Here is a 10,629-nt window from a genome sequence, read left to right as displayed (position 1 = left end):
ACAGTCAAATGAAAACAACCCAACTAAAATAAATAAAAATTACAATAATCAGCAATAGGCTTACTATACTAAAGCGAGATGTAGTTATACTGCAACCCAAAATTATCTTTGAAACAATGATTTTGTTAATTGTTTGAATCACAATGCAAAAGTAGAATTATCTTGAGCTTTAAAAATCACAAGAGCTTCATTGGCTGAAAAGAACAGGATTAAATGAGATATAAATCTGCATCTTGTCTAAAATCTTCAAAGATATAAACAGATCTGCTACACTGTTCAATAGACTGATGAGTAATTAGAATCTCACAAGGTCTGGTTTTGTGCGCACATCTAAAAGTTTTCCTTTAGTTTGCATAAATCACAACTAGAGACATAATTTTCTCTTCCTCAAGGGTTTCAGTATTTTAAAGAGATAAGTCAGTTCAAGGTTGTTATTGTCGTTTTAATCTAAGTGCACATATGAAGCATATCTTACTGCCCTCTATTGAAAGCAACCGCACAGTAACAATTCTGAGAATTGAAGTCAGCGGCACCCCTGTGTAAAAAATGTTAAATCTGAATGGCTTCTTGTTATGCCAGCATTCCTTAGTTTTTGGATTTTTCACACAATGATGCGATCTGATCCCTGTAAACTGGGCCATGCAATTTCTTCTTGATTCTAGTTGAGTAATAGAAATCATTCTCCAACACACAAAACCTTCTGAAGCACACACTGAATGTATGATGAGAAAGACTAGCAGAGGACTGTGTACAAATTTTTTTAAAACTTCCACCTCTGAGAATTTCTGTACCAGAGGAGGTTGAGGGCATGGAGACTGAGTGGACCCTGTTCAAGGCCTCCAATGTGGAGGCGGCTTTGCACAGCCAGCAGCTCATTTGTGCCTGTTATAGCGGCAAAACAAGGACATGCTGGTGGACAGCAGTGGTCTGGGAAGCTGTCAAGCTGAATAAAGAGGACTTATAGGGTCTGACTGACTCAGGAGACTCTAGACTGAGAAGACATACAGTATAGCAATGGGCTAAAAGGGCAGAAAACAAACGTACAAACAAAAAAGTCTGTGGTGTGCGAGAAGTTTGGAGAGGGACTTTCAGCTGGTCTAAAGTAGATTGTTGGGCACCATCCTGTGGCTCAGAAAAGGTCAGAGGGGTCTCTCTCATGCGGTGCTAAGCAAGCAAGGACATCCTCTGACCTCAAATTTGGATATCCTGTGAGATGGCAGGAAAGCTTTGAAAATCTCCTGAACTGGAGAGACATGCTTTGGTTACATGCCTGCAGGAGTGCCCTCATGCTTTTCCCTGGCTGAGGTCACTAGGATAGTCAAAAAAAAACTTCTTGATGGTAAGGCTTCAGGTATGGATGAGAAACACATGGAGCTGTTTAAGGCCTGGATACTGTGGGGTTGTCCCAATTCACACGTCTGAACAGTTTCACACGGATCTTGAGTACAGAACCTTTGGACTGGCAGATTGGTGAGGTGGTCCCCATTTTTACAAACAGGACCGGAGAGTGTTCGCCAATTATTTGGGTATCACACTACTCAGTTGCCCTGGGGAAGTCAAAAGGGGATCCTGGAAAACAGACTCCGGTAGACTCCGACGGACACCTCAAGACCTCAGATACAGAATGAAGAATGCACATTCCATCCAGCCTGGCCATTGAAAAACAAACCAGCTCTTTGCCCTCTCACACACTATTGCGGGGGCATGGGAGTTCACCAATCCAGTCTACATCTGTTTTGCAGACTCGGAGAAGGTCTGTGACCTTGTCCCCTGAAATATCATGTGGGGGATGCCTATAGGGATTATGAACCACAGGAACAGCTTCTAAGAGTTATCCAGTCTTTGGAATTCCAATGTGAGAGTACAAGGTGTACATTATATTGCCATTAAGTTGGACATGATCAAGATAATGAATGGACTCTTTCAGTATGGTGCCTTGTCATTCCTTCTGTTCGTGATTTTCATGGACAGGGTGATAAGGTTTTCTGCTTTCTGATTAGTTTATATTCCCACCCTAAGGTCATGAACTTTGGGTCAGGACTTAAAGAATGATATTGTGGATTAAAGTGATAAAAAAATGAGTTTTCTCTGCCAGGTACGTGGCGTCACTATGTGTAGTAAAGCAAGTTCAGTCACTCACTCGAATACAAATTAACCTCATGACACATATCGCCCAGTGTCATACCAATGTATATCCCAGGCATAAAGTGTCATTCAGCGTGCATTCAGCAAAGGAGGAGCAGCATCACTGCACTTGATTTCATTCAAGTAAACTAAAACTAACAACTACAACCTTTTAGCAGAGCTGACGGGGGGCAGAGGGTGCGGCTGGCCAGGGCCCATGACTACAAATGAGCACACACATACATACATATATACAGTACATACATATACACACACCAGAATGATGGCAGAAAGAACAAAAAACATTGAGCCAGACAGTCGATCTCTTACTGTTGGAATTATAAGGATAAAAGTGTAAAAAAATAGAGGAAAAGACAGTCCAGATTAGAATATATCTGAAATAAAAATGAAGAGGTAATTTGACACGGAGGGCATGCATGAATGAGGCCAAACTCTCAAACCTCACTCTGTCATCCATAGACAGGGACCCTGTCATTGATTAGAATGAGGTGGCTGAAAGGTTTGTGAGGATAGAGAGGAAGATGGTGCTTTAAAGTATGAGACCACATTACTGTTTATAGTTTGGAAATACATTGGAGATTGGCATGTTCAAACAGTTTTTTTCTATATTGAACATTTTGTACTCTGGACATTTATGGTTGGCTGCAGTGGATTTTTTTCCACATTCAGTATTTGTGATGACATTGGTTCAGCTGGTCTGTGTTTTTTTCTTAAATAGTTCTGTTTTCATTGCTCTCTGTGTAGGGGACTGCTTTGTTATTGAATTAACAACAGTCACATTTGTTACTTGTACACTTGTTTGTTGTTGTGATCATGTGTGACTTGATAATGAGGGCTGTTAAGACTACATGGCATCCATCATCACTGAATATCACTGACATTATGTCCTGTTTCCCAACCCTTTGGTTTAGTCTGCTTTACTGTTTAACTGTTATCTGACGGACCAAGGTTTGAGCAAATTATTGGTAAAGTCCACGGCGCTCACCATGGTCCTGAAATAGCCTATAGGCAGTTGTGGTGCCAGATTATCAGAAGATAATAATTATCAGATTAATGATAAATCCATGACAATGTCCATGGTGCTGAAATAGAGCAAATTGTGCTGCACAATTAGTCCTAATCCCCATACTTTCCCTTCTGTCCTTCTGTCTCCATTTGTGATTATTAATGGTTTTTAATTGATCAGCTGTGTCATGACAGGCGGTGTGTAATGTTGGATTTACTTTGCTTTCTGTAATATCTGGCTGTTTCCAAAGCAAATTGAGTCTCGTTGTTGATCTATGATTATATTTCATATTATGATGGTTCAAAGTCTGAGACTTTGTTTTTATTTTTGAAGCTAAAGCCATTCATTCAGTCCCATTTTGGTAGTGGCCAAACACAGCTCAGATCTAACACGTGAATTGTTAACAAGTGAAATAGCCAACAGGATAAGGGCCCACTTCAAGTCTCAGCTCCCTCTGCACAGTGACACTGGCTCTGCGCCTGATTTTCCCATCTGCCAGAGTTTGTGCCCCCCTCCAAATGGACAAATGAAAAGGAGAAGGCTAAGTGATCCGGGTTTGCTGTTAGATTAGCAAAACCCTTCTTTCATTAGTCGAAGAATGTCTGTCACAGCTATCATTTTATAGTCATTTTTCCTGAAAATACCTGAATACCAGCTATATTTGTTGGGATGGTTTTATCCATGGAATCCATGCAACCAGAACTCCTACTATGCACAATGCTTACAGGGGGTCAGGGTCCTTTACGCCCACAGGATGAATAGACAAACACAAAGCAGTGCAGGTGATTGAACATGTCTTAAAAAATTCAGCTAAAGTTGGAGAAGTTATACCAGGGGTCTACAGTGGCTGCTCTGGGGCCATATGTGGCTCTTTGACTCTTCTGTTGTGCAGCCTTTCACTAAATTATACCCATATCAACATGCTGGCTAGGGGTGCTAGTGGTCTTGATACATATACCTATGTTCCATACTGTATTTTAATGTATTGTTCTTCCCTGAGTCCACAAGGGGGCGCAGGAAACCTTTGGAGCCCCTGTCAATAGATGCCACACCCCCCCATGCCAGAACAGGGCCAAAAGTCTGAAAATTAAAAAAATAAGATATGAAGGTGAAAGAAAACTTTGAAGGTGAAAAACAAAATCTAAAGCCTGAAAACAAGATTTGAATGTCAAAAAAATAAAACTTTAATCTGAAAACATTAAACAACACCTTAACAAAGACAACACCTTCAGGTTAAAAATGTATATTTATGAGTGAAAAATAAAAAGATGAATTTAACAAAAGAATTTCAGAGCTGAATCAAAACTGTATTTAAGTTAAAAAAAAAAAAAGAAAAGAATGTATGGACTTATTTTTGTTTAGAATACAGTGTTTTTCCTTTTGTACAATTCAAGATCAAAGCTGGATTATTATTATCAAATTTAATTTATTCAAACTGTGACTGTGATTTAGCTCCATAGTCCTTCTGCCTTGTGGAAGGGGTGTTCCAGAGTCTGGAGACTACTACCGCTACAGCTGCAGAGGAAGAAACCTTGAGACAACCTCTGTTCACAATCTCCTCTTTTTGAACTTATAATATGATACCAGAGCCAAGAACTGAACTTTCAATTGAAGCAGGAGGTAGTAATTCAATTGTTTTTAATTCCGTAGGATCTACATATCAATTCCATTTTTAAGTAAAGATAAGACCATAATGACATGTTTTTAAAGAAATAGGCATCCATGTGGTCTAAATATTAACATTTGATATTTTCTCCTTACTTATTTGATTTATTTGTAATTATATTAAAATCTTATATTCTGTGTTGAGCTAATGTACAAAATGTTTTCTGGGATTAGTAAAGCAGGGCAGCAGGTGTGTGGGTGTGTGTGTTTGTTCTGTGATGGACTGGACACTGCTTGTGAGGTTTAGGTATGATTTTAACTCCTTACCTATCCTGGATGTATCCTCTCCTCACCCACAGTGAGCTCCAGTTAACTTGCACAGGATGAAGTGTTAAAGAGGATGGACGGATTAATAAAGTATTTTATCTCTATTAAAAAAACACACACGCTTTCATGAGCAAAATACAGCATGAAAAAAACAGTAACCTTTTCACAGTTGCTAATCAAACGGTGAACAATTTTCTCTGCTGGGGAAAACATTTGTAAATATAATTCTGATGGAATCAGCACCCAGAACCCTGAGCCTCACCAGGTATGTTATAGTTACACTCAGGGCCATACTAGCCATACAGTTTTGTTTTGTATTTGTTGGTGCAAAGGAAGTTTGCCTCAATTGAATCTTAAACAGCTTATTTGGCTCACCTGAACTGAGTACTGCAGTTTGAAATGCATTGCCTTGATCAAATATCATGGACTGCTATGCTGCTGTGTGCCTCTAACAAAATCTAAGAGTTAACCTTTCTGAAGACATTGAACTATTCATTCACTTATCCTTTTCGGCGTTGCGGTGTGCTTGAGCCAATCCCAGCTACTTCGGAGCGAAAGCAGTAAACACGCTGGAAAGTTCGCCGGTCCAAAGCAGGACACGCAAAGAGACAGACGGCCCTACATGATCACATTCACACCTCGGGGCAACTTAGAGTCAATAATTAGCCTGACATGCATGTTTTGAGACCATGGGAGGAAGTCGGAGTACGTGGGGGGGGACCCACACGCACATGGATAACATGCAAACGCCACATAGAAAGGCCCAAGGGGCCATTCGAACTCAGGACCCTCTTGCTGTGAAGTAGGGCTCTAATACCACCGTGTGGCCAACATTGAACTCAATGAAATGCATTTACCAAGCTGTCATTTTATTACGTTGAAGCACTGAAGTGTGATCTATAAAGTTCGCTCCAGAGAACATTTGACCTTTTACATGGAGCTCCAGTGAGGTTGAAAAACTACAACAGTCCAATACAGACCTTGTTTTCTGTCCAAAGACAATGGCAGAAGGTCTCTCACCATCCGTTTGAGCTGAACCACATTCAGTGCAAAGTGGAGTCAAACTATCGCTATCCACAGATGTCCATCATGCCAAGATCTTCATAATGTTCAGTTTCATCAGGCCCTTGATGGTTACTCATCCAGAGTTTCTGCAGGGTTTTTTTAATGACCCACAATTTAATGTCCAGTGTTACACACAAAAAAAAAACACAAACACTATATTGAACATGCTTAGAAAATTTGAAATTGCTTTACACAGTAGGCCGCGCATACTCATTTGCAGCATTTTAACTCACTGATAATGGACAGACTAACAAGAATACACATGGACCGCAGAAGTAGAGATTGAAATGAGTTGACTAACTTTATCACTGGTTCACAGTACATTAATAAAATACATTTCAGTGGTATACATCATGGTTTACCTCACTGATGTATTTTTTTAACTGTTGCATTTTTATTCTGGTTATGGATCCTTAGTAGTTTAAAGAAAAAATATTCTATAACATTGCTGTGGAAGCTATTCAGCATTAAGTCTGGTGGATTTCTTGCCTCGATAAAAAAAAAGAAATATGATACTGAAGCGAGAACATTGTGGGGACAGTTCATCCAAAGGGATTGGCATCATTCTAATTTAATGACAAAAAACAAGCCTACAGCTATTGACTGATTTACTTTATACTCATGAATCGAAATTACATCATCAGTGAAAAGATGATGCAAAAACCCGAGTGGGGTTTGTGCTTGTCAGGTTGACACTCATATTCTATCTGGAAAGATCACAGCTACAACATTTTCACAAATACCACACAAAAAATTGAAAACATTTAATGTTTTAATATGGCCCATCTGTTGCAATTCATGCAATAATCAAGCACACTGGAAATAATTTATTTCAAACCTGTGATACAATAAACATTATATCCAACAGAGAAGAAAAGACTCAGAAAACAGACTAGATCACCACAACAATCAAATCAGAAAACGCAAAGGTCTATAGAGGACAAACCGTTTGACTCTGAAGGAAGTCTGGCATGTAAGCACATTTAACTGACACACTTAAGCTATGACTGGTAAAAGACAACCCAAATGAGCATTTTCTTGTCATTTTAAGGCTAGAAGTAAAGGAAGAGGCCCTTGTTAACCAAACAAAGGTAGAAAATGTTATACAGCTTTTGCAAAGTCCTCAAATGTTATTTTGTAGTCTCAGGAAAGAAACACCTTTTCTCATCCAAAAGCCATGGGAAGTGAGAGCGCTGCAGCACCCTCTGTTAGATGTAGAGGACCTGCAACAGATAACTTCAAATTGAATGTAGGTTTCCATCACTGCATATCAAAGACAAAATAAAGGCACGTTTTTAGTTGATAATCCACGATATTGTTCAATTCAATTCAACTTTATTATATCACCAAATAAAACATTTCAAACATTTCTATGCACTTTTACATAGAAAAACAAACAGTTCCACATGAGGAAGCATAAGTGACTATGGAAAGGAAAAACTCCCTTTTAAAAGGAAGAAACCTTTGCAGATCCAGGTTCAGAGGTGGTGGCTTTCTGCTATTCCGGATGGGATGAGGGGATAGAAATGGAGAAAAGGAGAAAACAGACAGATTGATTCTCTGACTCTCTCACTCGCTGCCGATGGATCAGGTGGAGGCTTCAGATCACAAACCTTGGGGATCCTGATGTCAAATAGAGGTGTGGAAAGAGAGACAAAGAGAGAGAGGAGGAGAGAGAGCGACTACAGGAGGGAGAGAGTTCACAGACTAGAAGAGAGACAGTGCTTAATGAGACATAGTAGTGAAACGTGTCAAGTGAGAAAGGAAAGAAGAGAAGTTCAGTGTAGGCCAGTGTAGGTCCTAACTTACTGGGGCTTCACTACGAAACTGGCCCAGGAAAGCCTGAACCAGGTCTAACTGTGAGCTTTATTAAAAAGAAAGATCTTAAGTCTTGAAAGCAGAGACTGTCAGCCTCTCTACCAGAAGCTGGGAGCTGGTTCCACATAACAGGAGCTTGGAAGCTGAAAGCTCTGCCTCCTGTTCTACTTTTAAAAAAACCTAGGAACCTCCAGCAGACAAGCAGTCGAAGAACCAAGTGTCTCCTGGGACAATGTGGGACTAACAGCTCTGTAAGATGTGATGGGGCCTGGTTGTTAAATGCTTTATAGGTTAAAAGAAGGATTTTAAATTCTATTCTTGAAAGTCAGTGAAAGAGAAGCTAATATTGGGATGATGTGAATATCTTCTGCCGGTTCTTGTTAGAACTCTTGCTGCAGCATTTTGAACCAGTTGAAGACTTTTTAGGCAGTTAATGCGGACCTCTGACAACAAGGAATTAAGTAGTCTACTCTGGAGGGAACAAACGCATGGATTAATTTCTCAGCGTTGCTTTGAGTCAGCATGTTCCTGATTTTAGAAATATTACACAGGTGAAAGAAGGAGGTTCTGCAGACCTGTTTAATGTGGGAGTTAAAGGATAAATCCTGGTCAAAAGTGACTCAGAGGTTCTTCACAGTGTCACTGCGGGTTAAAGCAACATCATCCAGAGTCACTTTCTGTTTCAATAATTTCTCTCATGTGTCTCTTGTCATGTGTTTTGGGCCAAATGTAATAACTTCTGTTATATCTGAATTTAGGAGCAGACCATTTCGACTCATCCAGGTTTGTATGCCTTTAATACGCTTCTTGTTTGACAAGTTGATCAGTGTCATCTGGTTTCATTGATAAGTAGATGTCTGTATCATTTGCATAACAATGGAAGTTAATAGTGTTTCCTGATGATATTCCCTACAGGAAGCATGTAAAATAAAAAGAGTATAGGTCCTAAGAAACTTAGGCCCTATCATTAACATGAGTATCCACTGTTTAAATGTAGTTTATTAGCACAGTTACTGTTTTATGATATCTGTGACTGCTGCATCCGTCCATCTTCTAACCGGCCTTTCCTTTTCAGGGTTGCAGGGGGCTGGAACCATTCCCAGCTTCTTATAGGGGAGGACGGGCACAGTTCACCAGTCTGTCGCAGGGCCAACACATGTAACCAACCACTCACACTCATATTCTCACCAAGGGGCAATTTCAAGTCAACAATTGACCATGCACATGTTTTTGAACCATTGGAGGAAGCCGGAGTACCTGGAGGGAACCAACACACACAGAGGGAGAACATGCAAACTCCACACACAAAAAAATCCAGGCTTGTATTTGAGCCCGGGAACTTCGTGCTTTGAGGCACCACTATGCCGCCCAAGATTTATCATAAAAACATATATTGCAGATTTTCCAAGAAATGTTAAATGGGTGAAAGCGTGAAAGCTCCATACACCTGAAAGAGGTTCACAGTTATATGCCGTCACCTAGATAACAGAGGGCAACCGGGCTTAAACACACACACACACACACACACACACACACACACACACACACACACACACACACACACACACACACACACACACGCACACACACACACACACACACACACACACACACACACACACACACACACACACACACGCACACAAACTGTGCAGGTGTAGCACAAAAACCCAGATCTGACCACTACCATGCAGCCACCTCAACTGAACATTCATCAGCCCATTCAGTCACCAGCTTGCCTGCAGCTGATGTGCTGGATACGATTACTATTATCAAAGTACTGCAAAACATAAAATAATTTAAATCCTGAAATGAATACTTGAAATCTGTGTTGCCTTTCCTTATTTTTTTTGTTTATTTGCTGGTTCATAGTTGTTGCAAAAAAACATCACTATGCATTTATGATCAACGACTCAGGAGAAGAATGTTTCTGAGGAACCATTTATTTCAGCCTGCTATGTGTATTGTGTGAAAATGTTTCCCTCATGCTTTCTCTTGTGTGATTAAATGGGGCTGCACCTTGTTAGAATTCTGCTTTTGCAGTGTGACTGTGGCTGTGAAAAGTTATTAATCCCAGAGTAAATATGTCTCCTTTGTGAACTGTTTGTAGTTTATTGGGTAAACCTCCACTAATGTATGACCACATTGCATTACTGGCACTTGGAGAACTCAGCATTTTCACAAGTGGTACACTGAATAAGAATAATGACATTTTGTAAGAGCATTTTCTCTTTACGAAAAGTAATGTTAACGCCATCATGTCAGCCTTTCTTTAGACATAGTTTTAGTCAATTACACTATAGTTAAAGCAGAACATCAAAATGAATGCTCACCTTTAGTCATGCTATCATATCACTCACAGACGTCTGTGGACTGATGCAGATCTCTACCAGCTGCAGAATGCAAATCAAGGTAAGAGTGCTAACCACCACGCCACCATGCGGTAGCATATGTGTCTTGCAGAGGCTCCAGTATGCATCTGAGCATGAACAGACAAGTTTGCTGGTTAAAAACATTAAACACTATTAAAACGTTTAAAAAAAATACATTACTTTTTTCAGTTACAATACTTTTATTGTACAGGAAACTATCAATTTCAAACAATTTATAGTGAGAATCAAAAAATGTGTTACAATAAGCCCACTAGAGGTCAGACTCACTAT

This window comes from Salarias fasciatus, chromosome 23 (assembly GCF_902148845.1).
Source record: "Salarias fasciatus chromosome 23, fSalaFa1.1, whole genome shotgun sequence".
In the NCBI taxonomy this organism is placed as follows: domain Eukaryota; kingdom Metazoa; phylum Chordata; class Actinopteri; order Blenniiformes; family Blenniidae; genus Salarias; species Salarias fasciatus.
This window is presented reverse-complemented; position numbering follows the sequence as displayed.